The sequence below is a fragment of the Arachis stenosperma genome, chromosome 9, assembly GCF_014773155.1.
Source record: "Arachis stenosperma cultivar V10309 chromosome 9, arast.V10309.gnm1.PFL2, whole genome shotgun sequence".
Lineage (NCBI taxonomy): Eukaryota > Viridiplantae > Streptophyta > Magnoliopsida > Fabales > Fabaceae > Arachis > Arachis stenosperma.
In genome coordinates, this window is record NC_080385.1 from 50,087,001 (window position 1) to 50,112,205 (window position 25,205).

Consider the following 25,205-nt stretch of genomic DNA (forward strand, 5'->3'; position numbering starts at 1 on the left):
GATTATGAATTTCCACAAGATTAGATTTGCAACATAGGATATTTATTATTATTTTTGTTTTTATTATTTTCTTGTGGGCATATGTGCCGTCTAGTGACATACGACATTATATTTTGTTTACGTTTGTGTTGGTATTTGTTTGCCGGATTATTTAATGTCTCCATTTGACTATGTATGAATTTATACTCTTTTGGTGATTGAAATTTAGTTCTTTTATCAAGCTCAGTCTTAAATCTTTGAATTAATTATGTATAGTTCTTTTGCTATCTTCCATCCATTTTTTTATGCATGTAATGAGATTGGAGCATAGATATCTTTCACATCGACACAACTTCTAAAAAATAGTTTACCTGAATTCACAAACTATAAATTCATCTATAGAAACTTAGAGGAGGATGCACAAAATACTCTCTGCTTTTCTAGTATAAGTGTCAACAGAGATTGGAACAATGATATCTGAAATAACATTTGTAAGAATCTGAGTTAATATACCTTGATTTCTTAGTATAAGACATAGGGCCTAAAGTAAATGGAATTTACATTCTATCCACCAGTGGGTGTAAAACAAGTAGCATTGATCAATGAAATGAGGAGCACGAACATTCACTATTTGCTGCTAAATAAGAGAAAAGAGTGATTATCATTTACAAGTAAATTAGATCCTGATGGATCGTTCAGAAATATCCATGGAGATGATTACACAGAATTAAAAAAACACGATTTACATTTCTTAATGGCACATTACATTAGAATAGATTGAAGGGTGAACATGTGATTTAAGTGAGCCAGTTAGCTGTACGAGGATTTATATCTATATAGAATAACGAGGATTGATATCTATCTAGAAGTTGTGGATTTAGATCTAGAGAGACTAAAGCATCCTAGGAAGGAGAACCCAAGTCTAGGCACGGTGGCTACCGGTTGATGTTTGGTCTCGGAATCAGGTGTTTAAGGATGATAATGTTTATAGAAGGCTGCAACTGCTCCTGCCACCCCATCTTCATGTTTCATGGCATCGGCAAGTTCTTCGGCATTCCTTTTTACCTGTGAGATGTAAGAACGATGTAAAACATGTAGTGCTAATAAAAAGCCAGAATTGTGAACATAACTTGCATTTGTTTTATTTATACTCTCTTCTGTATGATTCCATGCTGTATTTTAGGAGGAAATTATAAATGGATCTTATGCTTGGCTTTGTCTCTGATGATTAGTTCCCTTTACATCTAAAAGCTTTCTCTACTTTCCTTTTTCTGGTACATATGGTATGAGACAAATACTAACCACTTTGATCGCATATATATATTACCTCTGACTTCAGCATATAGTTTATAGCATCAACCAGCCTGCCTAATGTAAATTCATCCACTGGAATTGGTGCCCAGCCTACTCCTCTGGCATGCACTCGCTCTCCCCAAAATGGCTGGTCCCCAAAGAATGGTACAATTGTTGTTGGGCACTGCAAAAACAGAGATGTTCTTGTTGTAAGATGAATATACCACTTAGATTACAAAATTCACAAATACAAGATACATTACTGCAGCTCTAAGACCAATAGCAGTTGTTCCAGCACCCCCATGATGCACCTGGAAACATTTAGAACATCTTACAACCAGGTTTCAATGTTACCTGAGAAGGTTATGTTCAGATAAAAAAGAATGCACCAATAATTATTGGTTGAACTTATTCTCTTTAAGCAGGGTCTCAAGTTCGAGTGTTGCTTATTGAAATAATTAGTGCTGGGATATCACTCCATAATGGGCAGACTTGACAACTCCAATTAGAGTCTACTGGTTGCTAGTCTCGGGGGAAAAAACTACAAATTTATTGCTGTGTAATCACATATCCAAAAGCCCAAACAAGTGAACAGTCACAAAGAAACTCACAAGGCTACCAAATCCAATATATATAGGTTTTTTGCCTTCCTTTTCGCCTTCTTCAAGCCACTCTAATAATGATATTGGTGGCTCATAATCTGAAGCAAGGTCAAGGAAACAAAATCCAACAACATCAATGTTGGGTCCCCAATCTGCAAAATAAGAAGCAAAACACAAACAGTCTATCGTAACATCGTCAAGAAACAGCTCAGAGTTAGAGAGTGCCAAAAATGGAAAGATGAGATGACACTATAAAATATAAATGCATATCTAACCTTTTGGTTTAGGAACCAAATGAGGGCTCCATATATAACCATAGGGTATGTTAGGAGGGGACGTATAAGATCCACTTAGATAAGTAATAGGCCTTAGCTTTAGCTTCTTCTTCCTAAATTCATTTATTAAATCTCGTATTCCAAGCCAGATTAAAGAATCAACTATTTGATATGACAGCTGAAAGACATACAAAAAACTGATAACTTAGTCATATCAAGTGAAACTAATAGATTGATTATGTTTGATTAACTCTCTGAGGCCATGTAACTTACTCTGTATGCCATTTGTTGCTTAACGTGGGAAAGAGGATGAGGGAATTCATATGTTGGCCTGAAAATATAGTCAAACATCATTAGAATAAGATCCTTACACCTATATTAGTTGCTTATATAATCTTTATGCTAACAACAAATCAATAAATGAGCCTTACTAAGAACCTTCCTAATGCCTAAGTCAGTGAATGATGCAATATAGCACATAATTCGGTTAAAAATACAGGTGACTAAGTGCAGGATTAGTCCGTGTACCAAGCAAGACTTACGTCCATGGCATTGTAAAGAATATGTGAAGTGGAACTTTTAGAAACTCAGCAACATGAGTATGCCCTGCATAATTTCATAAATTAAAAGAACGTGAGATACTTTTTCATCATACATTGGATGTAAACAATGCCACATTATTTGTTAATTTTATAGTCATTTCTATACTCTGTCGATGAATTTCTTTCAATTTGCTATTAGCAATTTGTGATTGACTTTTCCATTCTTAGTTGCACAAAAGGAGGAAATTCTTGTCAAGATCTAAGATATGATTCACTCATTATGGACTTTGTAAAAACTAAGACATCAAATCATCAATGGTGAAAGGCATTTCCCTTTCCTTCTCTTTCTGCCATGATTTGATTCTCAAAGCCACTGAAACAGGTTGCAAATTAATCTCTCCTATATAACTATTAGCAATATACCATTTTTATTTATTTGAAAATGTAATCTTCAAACAGTTGTACCTTTAGGTGATATTGTAAAAAATAATTTAAACTTAAGAATAGCATTCTATGAAATGCACGTGCACTTCCTAAAGTGCTGAATTGCCGATAATGGATAAGCAGCTTAGATTTTTATACAATACAAGCACATTATAATGAACTGAGATTACGTTCTGCACTTTAATCTGTAAATTGTACCTCTACACTTTAGATGATCAAATTCCTTAAATTTTACCAGGCAACAAGTTTGTTGTTGAATCCAGTTTTGGTTACTATACAATCTCTTGTCATTTGATAAAATGTTTGATTACATTCTCATTACAATAGAAAGAGACTTTGTTGTCTATGTTATTGATTGTGTTATTATGATGAATGGAAAAGGACAAAAAAAATTTAGAGTCTAACCGTATGCTGGAGAGTTGGCAATTATTGCATCTGCGTTAAATGCAACATGAGTATCTGGATCAGCACTGTTGCAAGCTGGAAGCAAAGAGTTGATAATAGCCTTTATCTGATTTCTTTATTTATGAATTTCTGAGCGGCCCGATGGCAAGAAGCCTTTATTCTTGACCATATCTGAAGAAAGCATATAAATAAACATATTAATATATGAAAGCATGAGCAAGGAGAAGAAATTTTTTGATATGGCTACTTGTATATGGTCATGCATTCAAAAGAATAATAGCAACATTCCTCTAGTAAAACCTAATTGAGGATCTGAAGCAACATTCCTCTAGTAAAAGCAACATTCCTCTAGCAAAAGAATAAAAGCAATTATTCTTATAGTATATTTCAGGCAGATTGATTGCAAACTTTGGAAGTTCTAAAGGATGCCAAAACCAACCAGGTCTGATTGAGACATCACAGAGGGCAGGTACCCACTCATGACCAGTCGGATCTCCCTCGGCCGCATATCTGTTAGAAACAAAGAAAACATTGAACAATCTGAGAAAAGGCATAACAAAGCATAGAGCTTAAAGCGTAGGAATTTAAGTAACCCACCGAGGATCATTGTAAATGCCACCAATTGAAGTGAGAGTGGAGTTGTAAATAGACCAACAAGTAGAGGCACCAAGACCAAGTTCATTCCCAACCCACTTAGTGTCAGGACCAGCATCAGAAAATATAATGGTGGCGGGCTAAAGCTGGTGAATGAGAGAGAACCAAGTGTGAAAGAAATACTCCATGTCCTTCTCCCCTTCTTCTTTTGCACCATCCAAAAATATGTCTTTTATCTCTCCATATCTCTCCATATTACTCCATTGTTAAAGAAATACTCCATACCCCTTCTCTGCCAAGGCCTTGCTCATAACCTTAACAATGATTCCCTCACGCAACCAATAGTCTTTTATCAATTTCTATTTGAATCAAATATTAACAGAGAACTAATATCATGAAAAATAAAACATGATAAGAGAAAATAGACAACATCAACATGAACCTAAAACTACAAGTAACATGGACACAAAAACTAGTAGTGGCTATATCCTATCTCAATGACTAAAAACATTCTCAAATTAAATGCAATGAGTATCATATTAAACTCATATGAGAAGTAACAGATTCTGTTCTAGTTCATGAACATTTTATAGTTTTACTAAGATATGCTAGGTAGCTCAGGCCAAATAATAAACAGTAGAAGACATTGGTATGGTAAAAAAAGGTGGTGAAAGCAGTAAGTTAATCTTACAAGAATGTCTTGACCGATCCAAGCAAACGAAGCACGACGATAAACTGCTCATATCACATCGAACACCATGGAAAAGGGGGGTAATGGCAAATGTCAGATATGACCGTCGAAGTCTAAAGTTTTTTTCTTGGTTGAGCTTCTGCTTTATGAACTCGAAAGAAGGAAACTGGAATGGAGATGGGTTTTTCTTCTGAGCAGTCTGAGAAGAGGGGGCAGAATCGTGACGGAGACAGAGGCCAGGCGACGAACACAACTCAGAAGACAGTGGTGGGTTGGAAGAATTTGTGACGACCAGACGAAGACAATGGTGACTGAGCGCCCGACGGACGGCGGCAGGAGCACGATGGAGCAAATGAATACCAGAAACTGACGCGCCGAGCTCGAGGAAGAAGAAGCTACGATTTTTGAAGGAGGAAGAAGCACGGACGACCAGACAACGATGGTAGTTCCTGAGAGCAACGGACGGCGGCAGTCCTTTGCGGCGGTGGTGGAGAAGCTAGGGTTTCTGTTTCAACTTCCTTTTTTGATTTGAGGAGAAGCTGTTAAGATAGGGGTATTCAAAGGATATTTTTGTCTAATCATATAAAGAAATGATGTTTAAGTCTTTTTATAAAATTAAATAAATAAATATTTTTTATTTTTATTTAATTACAAGGATGTTTTAGTAAAAGTGGTGATATACTATATATTTAGAAAAGAAAAAATTAAATGTTGACCTGGAAAATAAATTCCATATATCTTATTGTTATTTGTCCATATCTTAAACGTATTGGTATGTATTAATTTATCATCGTACCGTAACAAACACCTTAGAATAACTATCCAATATATCCATTATTTATATTATTTAATATTTTTATTGTCTTTCTTCACAAAATGGATTTGATAGAACACTCTCCCTAGTGCATACTACTGACACCGAAAAATAATGTCTTCATTCACATTCAGACTCACTAGTGGAAGGCCCGCGCTACGCGCGGGGCATTTCTGAATTCATTGTAAAATATTTTTGTTACATCTTGAATGTTATTATACATGTAATCTATGAGTACCAAAAACATTTGTTATATAAAAATATAAAAATTTATTGTAACATTTTATAGCCTATTCTATTAGTGGCCCATTATTAGTTTTTTTTGGACTCACATTAATAAAAATTTTAGGCCCAATATTTTTTCATTACATATAACCCATAACAGCACCTATTGTTTATAAAAAAGGTTTAAACTTACCCATTACCTACAAATTATACTAAAAGTGACCGTTAACGGTAAAATTTGTCCCCACCGCTAATACATATAAAAATATATATATAAATAGTATGTAAAATTAGAAGATTGAATTTAAATGTTTCAATTTTTGAAATATGAATACGTTAAATGAAACACAGTATCCAACGTTTTTGATAATAGATGTTAATGAACATAATAACTCCCTTTTCACCTACCAATGTGTTGCTTTCATTACAGCAAAGTTAAAAAAAAAAAAAAGCATAAACAACAGTTCATCAAAACTTCTTTCTTTCTAATCCACAGCAGCGAAAGTTCAGGAAGAAATTCACTAATCATCAGCATAAACATTGTACTGGGATATGAATTTCAGATCTGCAAGTCCCAGTGAGTGTTCCTTTGATTGAGATTGTTTTGCGATTGTTCACTTTCATATTATCAGTTAAGACTGTTTGTCTTCTTCAGCTATGGCCATCAAATGATTTTGGTCCAAGGTAAATCTTGTTATAAATTTTGCAATTATCACCTGAGAAAAAAAAATCCGTCACCTATTCATAACATGTATTGAAATCATGCCTTTGATTAGGATCTTCATGTATTTCTTAAACAGTATCTATATTGACTCTTCTCTGACCTACATACACTGGGTAACAGATAATGGAAAAAAAATATGAAATGCTACACAACCTATCTTCAATATAGCTGATGCCTAAATTTTCACAAAATAAGTTTACTCCTTAAGCAAATTCACTGCTTCATTGAAAATACATTCTTAAAAAATCCATTCGGTATCTCCATCCTCCAATTGAAAATTTCCTAAAAAAGGGGAAAAAACTTGATATAAATTTTTGTTTTCACTATGAATGTATCTCTTAACTTCATTTAATTTTGGTGCTGAAGCAATATTATAATGCTTTATGTCAGTTTAAATCTTATAATTGTTAGTTTTCCATTATCTAATATAATTGGGGAAACTTATTTTTCTCTATGTATCATATATGGTGTGTGTATCTCACTCTTCCTTTATTATTTTTTTTGAACTGGTATTGACCCTACTGATAGTTTTCAAGCTTTGTTAGTTTGTTTAATAATGTAATGAAAGTGTAAAAATTCTGAAGTTTGTTAATGAATCCTTGAATGAAACATTGAAACATGAATGAAATATTTTGTATGGGAAGAAAGAGGGATTAAAAGACAGGGTAGGGGCAAATGCAACATGCATGTCTTGGAAAAAGGATATAGGTTATAAGTTTACTGTGCACTGCAATCTAGAATTTACTTTTCATCTCTGATTTGGTTGAAACTGGGGAGCATTGTTGTGCTGTTGACAGAGAACATTTCCTCCTTTTCCTTCTTTTCCTATTTTTGTATAGAGGATAGCTCTTACTTTTCCTAGGATTATAATATCTTTCGTTATTTTATACACGTGAAGCTAAAAATACTTTTAGATCTCATCCAGTGTGAACATTTTGGACAATGGCTAATGGACAATGCTTTCCAAAGTTGATCCTCAAACATGGATCTTTTCATGTAATTAATGCATGATCATAATCTAACTAATACCGTTACAAATTCATTTTATTGTGGCTGAGTTAGCAAACCTATATCTTATATCTCGATCTACACCTAATCATCATATCAATTATCTTCAATTTTCAGATCTCAAACTTAATTAATGTATGATTTATTGACAGAGTTAACAATCGATTTTTCCGCTTAGTGGAGACTGAAACCAATCAAGTTGTCTGCTCTTGTTGAAATCCAAGTTAGTCACTTATATTCTATGATACTCATAAGTAGCTTATATTATATGTGATTTGTTTAAGTGGCATATGACCTTTGATATACAGATGTAGTTGATAATAATGGGTAAAGGATTTTACCTATATTTTCAGCTCAAAACAAAAACAGATTTGTTTTCACTTTCAAGATGTGAAATTCCTGCTTAAAGTGACACTTCCTCTAAGGATTTTAACGGTTCATTGATATATTTAAGGTTTAAGTACTCTATTGATCTTTATAATTTTGCGAAATTTTTAATTAGGTATTTATACCTTCTTTTCCTTTTAATTGGGTCTTTGGACTGAAATTTTTTTTTTTAACTGAGTCCCTACACATTTTTTTTCTTTTATTTGGGTCCGTGCATCTTATTTTTTTAGTTGGGTCCTGTAAAATTAAGTCAATTGATGTCAAGATGGACCTAATTAAAAAAAAAAAGTTAGTGCAGTAATCTAATTAAAAGAAAAAAAAGGATAGGGACCTAATTAAAAATTGTACAAAACTATAAGAACCAACAGAATAATTAAACTCATATATAATAATAAGAAATAAGATCGAAACTTATATTATTATATGCGAATTAAAAATTAATATTTTCCCAACAACGATTGTTTTATATAATTGCTTAGGCTTTGTTTGGTAAAATTTTTACTTTTCGAATGTGACTTATGAAAGCTGTATTTTAAAAGACAAGTTTTTAAAAGTTGTAGCAGTTGCGTTTGGTAAAATCAAATTAAAAATGACGTTTAATAAGTATAAGTACCACAAATGTGTTTTGTAAAACAACTTTTAAAAATTTAGAAGATACATATTTATAACGAAAAATAATTTGTTGCTTTAAATTCTTTAAAATTTTATATAATATTTTAAAATAAAAAATTCATAATAAACATAAACATAATAAATAAACTCTTTATTTTTGAACATTAAAGTTTTATATAAGTATTTGTGATAGGGATGTATTTGTGAAGATTAGGTTGAAAAATAAAAAATAAATGAAGATTGTGTTAGAGTTTGTGAAGGTTAAGATGAGAAGTTAGAAATACATGAGGATTCCAATGGCAATATCATGGCCAGAAATATGTGCAGGAAATATGTCCAGGAAATATGTGCAAGAAAATAAATAAGAATTGGTAAGCAGAAGTCAGTTTTAAAAAGTTCTCTCTCAGATTCTTTTGGAAGCACCCTAACTTTTAGAAGCTGCAACTGCAAGTACGTACAAGTATTTCGATTTTTTAATTTACCAAAAACAAATAAAATGAGGTGTTTGTACCTTTAAGCACCTCTTCAAAAAGCTTTACCAAATAAAGGCTCAGTCTGAATGAAATTTTTTTAATAAATTTTTATTGAAAGTTAATATATATTATATTGACAATGTCTTTAATATTACTTACCAAAAAAAAAATCCTTTAATGTTGGTTTAAGAAGATTTTGTCGTAACATATTCAGTTACAAAATAATAAACTTATTTGAGTTTTCTTCTCTGTAAATTTGGTATATTGTTTTTAATATTTAACTTATGCATCTAATTCTACATTAGTTATGGGGTTACTGTTGACAGAGAAGACATGTTAATTATTTATAAAATTCTATAATAAAATGTGTCTTTTTATGAGTAAGTGTTGACACATTTTAGTATTTTATGTTAAAAATTTAAACATTTAGAATAAAAAGTTGTGCACGATTTTATGCTTTTTCTGAGAAAACTGTGCACATTGACTGATTTTATGCTTTCTCTTAAAAAGTTGTGCACATTGATTGATATCTACTTATTCAACCAATAAGAGATGGGTTTTATTGAGCCAAATTAAATTCTATCATATTTAGAACTAACTCCATATTCATCAAATATATCCTTTTGTTAGTTGAGAATATTTATAGGACGAAAATCAAGTTTAGCTTCAGGTAGACAGTTCTGATGATATCATGTAAAGTGAATTTATTTTCTATCTACTACACATGTAATAACCAAAATAACCGGTTAAACCGGTAGATCACAATAAAATGAAAAGACAATTTGTGTCATGTCAGAGCCAATTAACCTTTCTTCACCATTCACGAAGACCCTAGAGCACCCAAACCGTCCCCTGCAAAAGTTAGCATAGTGGTCTCTACATTTTTTGAACTTCTATTGGATTTCATTATTTTTGCTCGTTGTTGGAGCTCATCAAAGGGTGAGAATCAGGAGTTTTTGTTGACTGGTATGGCAGGAACTTGTACAAATCTGTGTCGATCGTAGGTACAGATGATATATGCATGAAAGATGAGTTTTTTGCTGGTTTTTTTCTGTAATAAGCAAGATAAAAACTCCCACTCTACGAAAAAAAATTTAGTTTAGTTTTCGAAAATATAGATACAAAAATCATTTTTTGTATGATTAATCAAGGAATTTATGAAGTCAAGTTAAAACTGACTGCATCCAATTTGAATGATAGCTTTTGATCAATTGTAATGATGGAGTATTTTTTATAGAAAATTTACTTCACCAATTTTAATAAAATGACTAAAGGTTTGTCTTTATCCATGAATACTAAACAGAATCTGGAGGGTTGGAGTCTGAAGATGGGACCAAATCCACCTAGTTCACTGCTTGAAGATACAACTTTTCTGGGTGACGATAAGAATTGTGCTGATTTTGTAGAGGTAGATCCATTTCCTTCTCGTCTACTTGTATATGGAATCTCATACTCTTTCTCTCTCGATCGGTGATGACATACATCCTTGCATCGTGTAATAGTCGGACTGTTCATTTCATTTACTCTCTTTAATTGGCATCACCCTACACTTGTGGTTGTGAGTTACATGATTCATTGTTGATTTGTTCTTTAGCCGTTTTTATAACTTGGAAAATATGGACCAATCCAAAGAATTTGGATTATATAATAGTGGTTGTAGGTGTTGTACTTGCCCTCATTCACTCTCTCTCGGTTATTTGAAGTTATTTTTTCGGGAAAAAATAATCATGTCACAAAATTTTTTTTTCTAATTAAAAATTCAACTCAGAAGGTAACCTAAAATTGAAGACTCAATTCGCTGGAATGTTATATATCAAAGAATAAAAAAAATCTGAAGACTATTTACTTTATTTGATATTTCAGCTATTTTAGTTATCTATTCTAGCTTCTATTGGTGTTATATAATGTGTTTAAAATATAAATAACAAAATCAAACTTTTTGCAACTTGAATATTTATCTTATGAATGAATTATTATTAATCCCTTAAGTGCAAGTAGTTGTTGTTGTTGTACGAATTTGTTGATGTACATTTTCTTAAATGGAGAGTTGGAATCTTAGGCTTCAAAATGGAGGCCTCCTGCTTTGTGAGAACCAACAACCATTGAATATTGACACTATATATTTACAATGTTGTTCTTCCTATTTGATTATTGCATAGCATAACAATGTCAATGTGTTTTGCAGTAGCCCACCATGTTATGCCGTTATGCCATTATGCCACTTATCAATGTCTTTGGAGGTGATGTGGTGTCGTTAAGCGGATTGAGGCAGTTTTTATTACAAAAGGTTATTTCGCCAAACTAATTTGTGTCTAACGGATGTTCTTTAATAGATTTGAACACTAAATCAGATGAGGTTGTATTAGAATTTTTTTGTATTGTGAAAGGATGACCTATGAACTCTGAAGGGTATTATTTTTATCATTCCTTCTAACCCAAATTTTGGAAGACGGCAAATAGTATTCTATGGCTTGATGTTTTGGTAAAATGAACGGATTAGTTGAACGATTTAGCAATCCAATGGATTGTATGCTGCTTAGAGACATATTATGAATATGCGAAGTTATAGCAAATAATTAATGTTTATAAATTTTTTTAGGAAAGATGTGAGAATGATTAAGTATGGAGATTTATACTGGTGTTAAAAACATCTTTCAATTTTTTTTTGTGAAATGAGGCAATAACATTTACGCAATAGAATGGTAACTCAAGATCAAGTTATTCCCTTTTAATTACAGTTCTTTTGAGTGGTCATGGTGAAAATAAATTAAGAGAATTGTTGATATTGTGCTAGAGAAAGGAATCAGTATTGCTACTTAAACGATTACTTAAACGATTTCTTTGGTCTTGATGTTATTGTTAGCAATTATTGGGTAATTTAACCATTCCGAGTCTAATTTACAATTGTTTCATTTTGTCAATAAATATTTACAGCTTGGAGATTCTTCTAAAATGATGATTTATTCGTGTAAAAGCTGCTGGGATGTAGTCTCGAATGGCACATGTTGCAACGGAAGTGTATACCCAGAAACGGTAAAGTATTTATGATTTTGAAATCTTGCAAAATTAATTTAATATGATTGACAGGGACTGATAGATATGCCATACTTTGTTGTTGGAAAACTTGTATTTGTTGTGATGACAGTTTTGACGAATAAATCTTGACATTAATATTAGATAAGTAGGTGGGTGTGCGGGCGGCTCTAATAGGAGGTTAAACAAAGTATATTTAAGTTTTTGAATGGTTTAGGGGTTGGGTGCATGTTGGTTATGCAGAAAATAAAACAATAAAAAGAGAACTGACATAATAGCATGAAAATGTGATAAAACTCAATACGAACTAAGGTACAACACATCTAATATTGGAAAAAACGATAAGATTGGTGCCTACATTAAAGACTAAATTCCATCCATAGAATCCTTAAGCTGCAATGGTTAATTGTAGGCCGCAGCTGTCATGAAGTCATGTGGAATATCATGCTACCTTGAACATTGGAGTACTTAGCTCGAAACCTGCATCAGAATTTAATCAGGTGAGTATCTATAAATAGTACCATGGCTATGGAATACAGATAGATTGAATATTGATGAAACTGTTTTGACAATTTGTGGAAAAACATAATTGGTTAGAGCTACTATTGCCCAATTAATGAGATAAGGTTATAGTGGATAGTGGAGTCTGGTAATGCATACTCCATCTAAAACTGGTGATCATATTTTTTCAGGCAACATTTCTGAATACTTCCTTGAAAACGACATTGTCTGTCTCTTTGTTATCACCTTCCTCATGACATAACAAAACCTTTAGCCCCTTCTTGTGTGTAACTCTCGAGAGGGCAACATATAATTGACCGTGGGTAAAAACTGGCTTTTTTAAAATCAAACCAACTTTCGAAAGTGATTGCCCTTGGCTTTTATTGATAGTCATGGCATAGGATACCATAATGGGAAATTGTCTTCGTTGGAACCTGAATGGTATTCTGTGATCCGAAGGACTTAAGGTCATTCTTGGGATAAACACCTTTTGGCCAGAATTTCTCCCTGCTATGCTCCTTGCTTCAATGATATGTTTTCCAAGTTTAGTGATTACTAAGCGTGTTCCATTACACAGCCCGGCAGAATGATCAATGTTCCGCAATAGCATTATAGGTGTCCCAACCTTCACAGTTAACTCATGATTTGGTACTCCAAAACACTTGATTGTATTTAGGAATTCAGGAGTATGTATAGATTCTAGCAAGTCATTGTTGGCTTCTGTTGCACAAGCTTTGTCAGAGCTATAATATGTTATAGTTTCAGCTGGGTTCAAGCTCTATCTCATCCACAATTTGCAAGGTCGGTGCTAGTATGGCTCGATCCTCTGCTTTATATTCAACATTTGTTCCTCTAAACATTTCCGGGTAAGTAGCTTTACAAATAGCTACAATAGGATCATCCCAATCATTAATTAGGATGTCATCCGGGATTTTTACACTATCAACTCCATCATTAGATGTACCACATCTTCCATCCCCAATAGCCAATATCCAATCTGCAAACTGCTTTAACTCCTGACATGTTGTATGGCTCCCGTTTGTTTGTAGATGCATATTTTTTGTTAGAGATAAAATCTTGCAGCTGTTCCATATATACGATAAATTTATCGTTGCATTGACAATTTCCTATCTGGTACCTTTCGGTATCACAGGTAGTATTTGACGAAAGTCACCTCCGAATACAATTGTCTTCCCTCCAAATGGCTCGTTGAGGCTGTTAGAATTCTTGAATCGTAAGATATCTCACATAGTCCTATCAAGAGCTTCAATACAGTGCTTGTTTACCATTGGTGCTTCATCCCAAATAATGAGTTTGCTTTTAATTAATAGTTCAGCTAGATGACTACCTTGCTTTATGTTGCATGTTGAGTACTCATCTAAGTTAAGTGGAATTGCAAAGCGTGAGTGTGCTGTCCGCCCACCCGGTAATAGAAGAGATGCTATTCCGCTTGAGGCAACAGTCAGTACAATTTCGCCTTTAGATCTCAATGCGGAAGCCAAGGTCTTCCAAACAAATGTTTTTCCTGTTCCACCATATCCATAAAGGAAGAATACTCCCCCTTTCCTACTATGAACAGCCAACATGATTTCTTTGTACACCACTTTCTGCTCATCTGTCAATTGTTGTAAGTAAGTAGCATGTTCTTCTGCTAATCTTCGCCTATCATATCGAAGCTCATCACATATCAGCCGATTAGTCCCACTTGCCATCAACTGCAATGAACATGCGTCCATGTTTGGGAACGGCATTGTTGGGAAATCCTTGAGGCTCCTGTTATAGATATTCATTATGTTCTCAACATCTATTAGAGTTAATTCCTTTAACTCTTCATCTGTTAGGTGCAAATCTGTACGAAGAAACAAAAACCAAACCATTCATTATAATAAAGTGTTCTTATAATCCATGTAGAATAAGAATAATTTATTAAGATATGCTCAAATTATATCATGTTGTTATTCTAAAGTAACTTTATGCACATATGTACACGACATTTGAAATTTCTATGTAAAAACCATGTCTAATTTAATTCTTTAGAGATTGTATTAAATAAATATAAACTCAGTTTTTTAATATTAATAATTGTATCACAAAACTATATACATAACTTAAACTTGGTGCTTACCAGGGTTGTCGAGGAGGGTTCTTTGACGATGAAGTATGTCATCGGATAACAAACTCCATGGGTTTTCCCATACATGTTCAGGCCTCTCTATTGAATTTGAAAACAACAATGTCGCAAAGAGTTTGCGCAAAAATATTCCTGAACCCCAATGACTTGCTTCCTCTATTGCATCGATATATTCTCTATCATCATCTAGGAGACCTCTTGCATAGCATGCATCTCTAAAGGTTGGGTACAAAATTCCATCAACAGTCCTGATATCTTCATAGCATGTAGGTCCTTTGGCAAAGTTAAGTAGTAGCCTTAGATAGTATACTTCTCCAGATCCAGGTGGTACAAAGAAAATCCTGCCAATAACCGAATGAGATTTACGTGGACACCATTCCCTTTCTTTAGCCTTCCAAACAAACTTTGTAGGAAATTCATCATAGGTAAGGGATCTTGCTGCAGAATATTGTTTATTTGCATCAAACCATCCCAAAAACATAGATTCTTTAATGGAGGCTTCTCTAGCAACATCGTCTATGTTTTCGTGGTCTTTGAAAATAATGGTTTGCTCATTCTCCAAGTGGAACCCCAACCTTACAACAGAGGGATCTCTGTAATGGAGATTGTATCCAAAAATTCTCCAGGCTGCTTCACATGGAGATATGTATCTACAATCATAATACATGCTAACTTCATCAATTTTGTCATCTTCAGGATCTTCAGTAGTAGTCCTATAAAAAGAAGTTGTAACACGGTCATTTTCTTTGTTCACATACTTAAATAAGTACTTAATTGACCTTGACTGATTACACCACTCCACATTAATATGTGCTCCATATTTCAATAATAATGATCTATTGTGTGGTACGACATATCGGTTGTCAAGATCAACACCGGACTTATTTATTGTTTTGTCATCATCTCTTCGTCTATATATTGGATACCCATTATCATCGATTGTTGTGGTGTCAACAAATCTTTTAGGAAAGTGGCGTATGCATTTGCCATTCTCCATGCATGGAGACTCTTTCCTAAGTGTACCACATGGACCATGCATCATGTGTTTTTCAACAGCTGCGTAATATTCTGGATCTTGGTACTTGTCCGGTATCTCAGCTGAAATAATTTTGTCTATGTCATCCGCAGTTGGATACTTATCATCCCGATGAAGGAAAATGAGTATGTGGGCATGTGGGAGTCCACGTTTTTGAAATTCAATGGTATAAACAACTGAAAAAATACATAATTTGTCGTTAGTCATCTACAAATTCTAATAAAAAGAAATCATATTTCATATGGTGCAGATAAATTTTCTACCTTATTGAATTTATAGAAATGTCTCCCACAGTAACCGCATTAACTTGTAATTTAAGAAGTGTGTTTGATAATTATTTAACATCCTTTTCCACCATTACATTTTTATTTATGTTTGAGACAGCTTAAAATGGACATTATAATTTTGGAAAACAATAAATTTATTAATGACAACAATTGTGAACTAATAATCTAAACTCTAAGACAAAATATTCTCTTTGATGCTTCATGCAATCTTTTGTCATGAAAGTCCTGAAACATTGTTAAATAGGATGTTCTATAAATATTTTCTTATATTAATAGCTTGAAAATTTAGAAGATGAGTTAGAATTGATAACCTGCACAAACTCAACCGAATATCTTGTTTGTTTTGATTTCTTTTATTAAATGATCCAATTTCACTTTGAAAGCCCTATAAATCATGTCTGGACGGTCTTCTGCATTTAGTTCTCTGTTTTTTAGGAAGTCTTCCAGCTCAGGCCACTTAGGATTGCATGTGAATGTAATGAACAGATCGGGATAACCAACCACTTTACATATAGCCATAGCATCTTGGTAGTTTTGGATCATATACCTTGGTCCTCCAGTAAATGATGAGGGTAAAATAATTCTTTTACCACAGGATGACGGTCTAGTTTCTCCACTTAAAACAGCTTCTTTAACTCCCTTGTACATCTCACATCTGAACTTCTCTTGATCAAGACGTATATAATTTAACCTTGCTGACTCAATCATGGAGTAACCATCAACCAGAAACTGTTGGAACAATCTTCTTGAATATAGTAATGGGGATCCATCAGCCAATCTCTCTTGTATTCGGAAAGCAAAGAATTCCTTCATGGATAACTCTTGTCTTCCTTTTCCTTCATTAGCATTACTTTTATTGAGGGGTATCTCTTCTTTGTATCCATCCTCTCCATAGGGAAACAATAACGGATATTGTAAGCCTAAATATGCAGGATTAAGTTGAGTAATTCGTTGCAATTTATGACTTTGTGTCTCTACCACGATGTCCCTATCAGTTCTGTTTATATCAAAATCACCCACAATCAAAGCTGCCACCTCGTTGGTTGATGGTAAATTATACCTTCTACCATCCTTGCCTCTCTTGCCCAATAGCCTCAATTTCACCATTGATCTAGGCTCAACACTAATTGATTCCCTAACCATGCGAAATGCTTTGACCAAAACATTATGCTCATCAAGCATTTTCTTCAAGTCTCTGACAATATCTTCGTGAATTTTATTGTTCTCTTCCCCCCTATATATTAAATTAAAATATAGAACAGAATGAGTTACAAATACCGAGTACGTCTTATAATAAGCAATAGGTTTTCTAATATATTATAGTTGTAGATAGTTTGGTTTGATTACTTACCTGATAACAGCGATACGATTTTGCACCTCATTTTGGGTATCAAATACATACAGTTGTGCAAATTTAGCAGGACTCCCTACTTTGGGTATTAAACTACCCATCAAGTGATAATTCTCACCACATAGAATAAATGTCGGTGGTCCCCTTGTGGAATTGATATTACGGTCAACCTTTGCCCCCATCGATGTGAATTGAAACATACTATTATAAGTCCTTATGTTGTCACGAAAGTGCTTGCTTTTGGCATCATCATTGTACAACAAATCATACAACACTTTAGGAGCATCCTGTAAGTGTGGAATCTCTACTTGCCCACCTCTACAACAAAGTGTATATTTGGGATCCTTTGTATTGTAATGTTTTCGGATTCTTTCGTCATACCAAAACAACGCATGACAATATTCACATTGATAGCGTAGATCACCCATGTGCCAATATTCTGCAAATGATATTAGAACCACACTTTTATTTGATCTGATTGATAAAATTATTAAGAAATGGGCCTTTAAAGTAATAAATAACATTAACTACATAGTACTCGTATGTTCTTTTGCATGATTAGCTTTTTTATTCCTTGACTTCCTGTTAATCACCCCTACAAATGGATCCCAGGAGTTGCACCAGCATTGTGAGTGACCTCAAACATAATAGATTCATGAACAATTGACTTAAGTTAGGATTTTATGTTGACATAATACTAAATAATCACCTTCAGAACGTGTGTTCTTATTACATTGCTTTGCTACAGCAAATTTGGGCAACTTAGCTGCACATGTGGTTCTTTGGCATATGAGTTGAGTAAACACAAAGAAATTCTTATAAGGAGTCCTCAACTCTTAAAGTGAAGTAGTTCACACACAAAGTAATAATGTCAAAGATGAGGTAAAATTACCTATATTAAGTTGACTTTGAGCGGATGAGTCCAGTTGAGTGTTGGCACCATTTAAATAATTCGGTGTTATCATGTGTGACGTACTGGCTTGATTTATCGTAGTAAATGAGTCACTGAGTAATTGGGAAAATTTGAGGGAGCAACCTGAGATAATTGATGAATATAAGCATGGTCAACAAAATTTTGTACAATTCTATTAACATTTTGACTGATTCTGTTTCTTGTATAAAATTATTGGACCTGATATAAGCACAGTTCAGCTCATTGATGTGCTTCAAATTTTTTATAATTGTATCTTTTTGTTTTTTTAATTTCTATTGTGCAAACTGCTGTAAAAGAACTATCAATATTATAGCATTAAATAGCCACGGTTTCTTTTGTCCAATATGAAGTTCATATCAAGTCTAAAAACATAATTTTTTGTCCAGTTATATGTGGTAGCCCATTTAAGAATGACTCAACTAATGGCTTAAAAGATATTGATAAGTATGTTCTTCGCTTTGATCCATTTTGTTTTTTTTTTCATTGTGTGTCCCAAAACTATCCTTATTACTCTCTTGATATTGTGACAAAGGTTGTAAATGATTCAGTGTAAACCTCTGGAATAAACCTCATTACTAAGACATGTGATTGAACAAAAAGTTGATAGGATGACCCAAAAAAAAAATAAGTTTTATTAAGAATTACACTATGTGAAAATTAATGATATGAGGATCATCTATGAGGTGAATTATCTGCAAACACACAAAATTTAATGTGTAATTACTTACTACTGCTTTTTACGGTGATTTGACTATTATTATTTCAAGTAAATAGCATTGAGAAAATTTAATTGATTTTCTTGTTAGAGAAAGTTTTCTTATTTAAAACAATTGATTAATCATGATATTGCACTACAAAGAGTTTTAAAGTTTTATGAAATTTATATTTTTTATAGCCATGTAGTGCATGATTTTCATAATGATTTAGTTAGTTTATTAAATTATGAGTCCCAGAAATTGGAGAAGGTGTTGAGTCAACATTCTTACTTTCAATTACGTGGACTTCATGTACTTTCGTCATACATATATTGCTGGATGAAATAATATATTAGTTGATTAAGAGAGAAAACGACAAATTATTTTCTTGGATTACTAAATTAATAAATACATTTTCCTAGTATATATTTTCATCTATAAATTCATGTCATTCTCAAGACTAACGACACAATGTATGTTCCTTTGAAACATCTGGTTGGCCTAATTATAAGGTATCGATTATTATTCTAATTAAAATTTATAGATTATCCATAATTTCTTCAATATTTCTGGAATTTATATTATACTTAACCGATACAATACATCTCATTATTACATGTTCTTAAGTAGTCTTTTTATATTCATTATTTGAAATATTATGAACTGAGTATGCTAACATAGTTCTTAATTATAGATTATTTGGATTCTGTTTTTTTGCAACCATGTGTGCCTTCCACTAAAGTTATAAGGAAACAAAAAGCTGTTTCAACTTCAGATATACATTTACAAATAATAGATTTAATACCTGGAGATCCATGGATTGTTGGACTCTCATAAAGGGTAGTTGTTCCTCGCATACCTTCACAGCGTATACGTTCAAGATATAATGATATGAGCAATAGAGATTAGCAAATTTGTGCAATGTCAAGTTTAATCAGCTTCCATATTTAACTAAAAATTACACTTTTAATTAAATTTAACCTTGTTGAAATTGAGTGGTGTTATAGTGCCTACTCTCAGCGAGTTTCAATGCTCTGACTCTTCTAGCATTCTTTTTTGTCTCTGATAGAAAGAAAAGAATAGTTTGTTTACATAGGTTCAACTTTGCTTAAATTCAACCAACTTGTCTAGGTCGAATTAGGAATAGCTAAGTACCTATATCCTGTGGCAAGTTAGCAGTATTGAAGGGTAAATCTGCGAGAGTTGTTCTGCAATTTGTTGACCATTTGACTTTGCTATCCTTCTGATTCATAGCATAAGAATCTATTGTATAGGGCATGTTTTCCTTATCTGGATGTAGGCTTTGGTGTGGTGTGTTACTTAGTAATGTGTCCATTGTGCCTGAAATGATTCTCATATAATTTAATGACATTGCGAATTGATTTTACTAACTGAGATTCTTACAATGGTGATTACCAGTTGTTTCAATAAACCATCCCGGAAGGTGTTGTCCTGCCCCATCATGCGAACTGCCTTGTGTTTCGATATTTCTGATGGCCATCTTTTGACAGCTAGAATTGTTTTGAACCTTCATGTTTCTGCTACTGGTTGTGAAGTAAAACAATACAAATGATAAAATATATGCTGGTTTATCCTCAAGATATAAGTATAAAACACGAAGGCATAAATCTCATATGCAACAACTTCATAATAGCTAAAATATTCTTCTTCTGTTCACACTGATTGGTTGAGATATCATGCTCTATGTTGTATAATTTTAGTACCTGTTTTTCTGGAGGAAGATGAGTTGGTGTTGTGTTGGATAGGCATTTTTAAATACTTTTCGCGTTGCTCTGGTATTCCTCCATTGAATTATCTTCTTCTTTCTTCCTGTATTTCTCTGAAGGCATTTGCTCCATCCGTGTCCTTAACATAGGTTGAATGTATTTCAGATTATGAAGATTGTAGTTCCTTTGAATAACCATTATTAATTCACCAAAGAACGAAGCACTTGTGCCACGTGAACCTAAAAGCTTATCTTTGTAGGTAGACCAGGTTGGACTTAGTTAACTTAGAAATGATTTTTTAATAATAATATTGGCTAAATTTTCATTTATTGTGAGCATACCACTAAGTAAACATTAAGTACTCTTATAGGGATTATTCAATCATGTCTCAAAATATCTATTTTTATTCACAACTATATTTAACTGAGGACTTTAACATTGAATCCTCCCCATCTTAATTGCATGAAGATAGATCTTTGAGTCATATCACAGCTAGCATTGTATCTTTGTTTAAGGGTTTGTGACTATTCTCATGACTAAACTGACATTAGTTATTATATATAGGTACCATTTATTGATAACTTCCTATTATTATATTTCTTTAAAAGTATGAAATGTTTACCTCAAATTTTTTATAGATCATAAAAAGCATTGAAAAATATGTCATGTACTCATTATTATATTACTATAATCACAACGGCACACATTTAGATTTTGTAACACATTTTTCCTTAAAAAATTATAAGTTATTTATTTGATCCTCCAAATTTAATTTTGTGAGAAGAGATCTATTTAAAGAATGCTATGTGTTTTTTTTATTATTCTATTGGTCCCTTAGTTTCGCAAAATCTTTAATTAGGTCTCTTTTTTTTTTAATTGAGTACTTGCACCGGATTTTTTTTTAATTGGATCTCTACACTTTTTTTCCTTTGATTTGGGTTCCTGCAGCATTTGTTTTTAGTTGGGTCCCTAAAAAATTAAGCTAATTACAGTCAAGAGGGGCCTAATTGAAAAAAAAATCTGGTCTAGGGACGCAATTAAAAGAAAAAAGAACATAGAGACCTAATTGAAAATTTCGCAAAATTATAGGGACCAACAGAATAATGAAACCTTTTTTTATCATTCATAGTGTGTTGATACTTGTTACAACAACAATTTGAGAGTTAACGCATAGGTAGGTCCTTCCAAAATGTTTGAATTCAACAACATAGCATGTTTGCTACTCTGGACTTGTATATTTTATCATGAAGTTTCTTCTATAGCCAGTAATAATTTATGTAAAGTTAAATAGTAAAAATTATGAAATTATTGGAAATTTATTAATTTTGATTTACTTGGTTGGTTGCCACAAAAATAAGAAGAAAATAATTCATATTTTACTTATGTAAGGATAATAATGTTGTAATTTCATTAGATTAATCACACAAACACACTATTCTAACCTCAATAATATACCAGCCCCTAAATAATCGATGACAACATAGCTAGGAAGTTAAATCATACATACGACTGCCAGATTACTACATTCATGAACTAAACCCTCAAATATTTTAAATACAACAATTAGAAACAACACTGCTTAAGAAGACATTTAGTGAATGTTAAAGACTCATAATTCAGATTGGACACTAAATATATACGTCACAAATACTTAAAGAACATACACAACTCTTCATCTAACACATTAGTGATACTTCTACACCATGTAAAGTCCCTGTGAGTGGAGAGTAACTGTTTTCACAAAAAGAGACTCATTCCAAGTGCGATGCATCAAATGTTTTGTCTTAAAAGTATTGAACTTATTCCTTGATAAAAGAAGTTCAGTTTTCTCTCCATCATTAGCTCCACCATGATTGTTCCTAGACTCCAAAAGTGAAATAATATCTTTACCAACAAACAAAGTAGGATTGTAAGGAATCCGCAAGCCAGAAATTTTTAGCATCTTTTCCCAAATTAGCTGATCTTGACCATCACGAATAATTTCCCACAAATTAATTTGGATGGTCCATCCTACATATAGTGTGGATATGAACCCAACTCCATCATTGAAGTGTGTTAAGGAGTGGTAAGTTGATTTAACAGCATCCGGGACCTCACCCTCGTAACATAGCCTTTGTTGCAAGTTGAAAGTGACGATTAATGCTGGTTGAGCATAGGAGGTGCCTTCCCACCCTATCCAATAAACAATCCCATTTTTCATAATGTACTTTGGGCCAATCTTCTGGACTTTGCTTTGAATTGTTCCGAAGTGCTTCCAATTCCTCTCGTATGAATTGTAGAGAGTCCAAGACATTTTGGTGTCAGAATAGTGCCTTTTGTACACATGCACTATCCTATACTCAATGGTATCCTCCAAATAACCAAAAGCATAGATAGAAACAGCATACCGTGAATGTTTTCTTGCTTCATCAGACGCAAAAGCCAACATTCGAGTTAAAGGATTCCAAATAAGAAGTCGAGAGATAAGGCCATCCTAAGAGTACCTTAGACAGAGATTCCCATTATCAGAACCTATAAGAGCATAGTAGCCAAAGTTGTTTATGGCCACTGGTATATTCAAATCAAGATGCTCGCCAGTTTGGGCATCAACCCTCTCAAACCACTGGGAGTTTTCATTAGCTGGATAGTATCCAATACCAATTATGATACTCTGCTCTCTATTTTTGTTTTGCTTGTAATGTTCCTTCACAAAGGATGGTGTCGACAATGTATATCTCCATGACTTGTTTGTACTCCTACATCTCCCAACTGTCTTGGAATCAGCCTTAGCAAATATTTTCCAAACCAATTCATCACCTAGATGAGGCATGCAAACTCTCTTTGGTGGGGTGTGACTCATTTTTGAGATAGAACCGAGTAATGTTTGTGCAAAGCTTGTTAAGTGAGAAGATGTTAGTTTGTGTTTTGAGTTTCCGACAATATAAAAAGGTGAGGCTTATAGTGGTGTGTTCGTAAATATAAAGGTCGTTGGATAAAAAAATTAAGGTAATTCAAGTTTTAGAATTCAACTTGGTAGTACTAAGATGCCTTTTATTACTTATGTGTTTTTTAAAAAGTTCCATTACATTCCGAAAAAATTATTTGACAGTTTAAATAATTTAATGAATAATTTTCTTATCTCTTAACGTGTAAGTCCACAACCCATTAAAGTTGTGATGTTGAGACACGTACAAATAATCAATAAACTTTTTTTATGCGTAATGGTTACATATGTTGAAAATTATTTAAACTGGTTTATTAATTAGTGATCCTTTTATAGTTTTCTTCTTTCTTAGTTATGGAGTGCAATAGCGTGTATTAATTTGTATTGAATGTGGGTGGAATATAACACTAATTTAGTCATTAAAAAAATAAGAGAGAATTAGTTCTGTAATTAACTAATTCAAAGTATTTGAAAAGAAATTGAAGTTCCCTTAATGTATTGTTTTAACATTAATAATCTTAATGTCAAGAGGGGTTACCATCTAAGCCACTGTCTATTACATTATACATGGAACTCCAGCTGTCATCAGTTTGTAAATACGTATAGAGATGTAATTATCATCATCCAAAATGAATTTCATTTAAAACTCTATTCATTTATCATTACATCTATTATATAGCCCTTGTGGGTAATTGTGCATATCATTCCTATGACCATAAAGATCATTTGATCATTCCAAAATATTTGAATGATTTGGAAGATAATAAGTTACATACCTTGGTCATGACTAATTATTTATTCAACATATGTATTGCTTATAACTTGATTTGATTGCATTCAAGTTGATTTAAATTGAAGAAAATTTTACTCCTCTCTTCTTAGAGAAATTAAAATGATATTCTTTTTCTCTTTATTTTTGCTAAAATGTACATCTTTCTCTCTTTTAATTTTTAAAAATTTTTCTCTTTAATATATTTAAATGTTTTGTGTTAATTAATGTTAATTTTATCTATTTTGTAAGAAAAGTAGATTTTTTTACAGAAATACCCTTTAGTAAAAGTTTTATTTTTTTATCATTAAATTTTGCTTACCAAAATATCCTTTAATAATTTTTTTATTAAGTAAGTGAAATTTTTACCAAAAGATGAGAAAAAAATAGAATTATTTTTTTTAAGATATCATTTAAAAATATTTTAATTCTTAAATTGTGATTTAACAAAAACTTGCATTAACAATTAATTTTATATTTTACTTTAATTTTTGTTATATCGATATATTATTTTAACAATAAATGAAAAAAATTTTACCACTGTTAATATGTATAACAATTAATATATATTGATATCGAGAAATAATCCTACCATAATTTTTTTATTTAATGTTAGAATAATATATATTGATATCGAAAATGAATCTAAAATATAACTGTAATTGTTAATGAAAATTTTGGTAAAATCATATTTGACTATTAAAAAAATTATTGATGGCTATCTTTATAAAAACTTCCTTAATAACTAAA

At 32.5% G+C, this 25,205-nt stretch overlaps 2 pseudogenes; both read right to left on the reverse strand.

Annotated features, from left to right (window-relative positions):
* Positions 1–385: 385 nt before the first annotated feature.
* On the reverse strand, positions 386–3,724 carry LOC130949497 (sterol 3-beta-glucosyltransferase UGT80A2-like; annotated as a pseudogene).
* Positions 3,725–12,789: 9,065 nt separating this feature from the next.
* LOC130949499 (uncharacterized) lies at positions 12,790–20,372 on the reverse strand (annotated as a pseudogene).
* Positions 20,373–25,205: the final 4,833 nt, after the last annotated feature.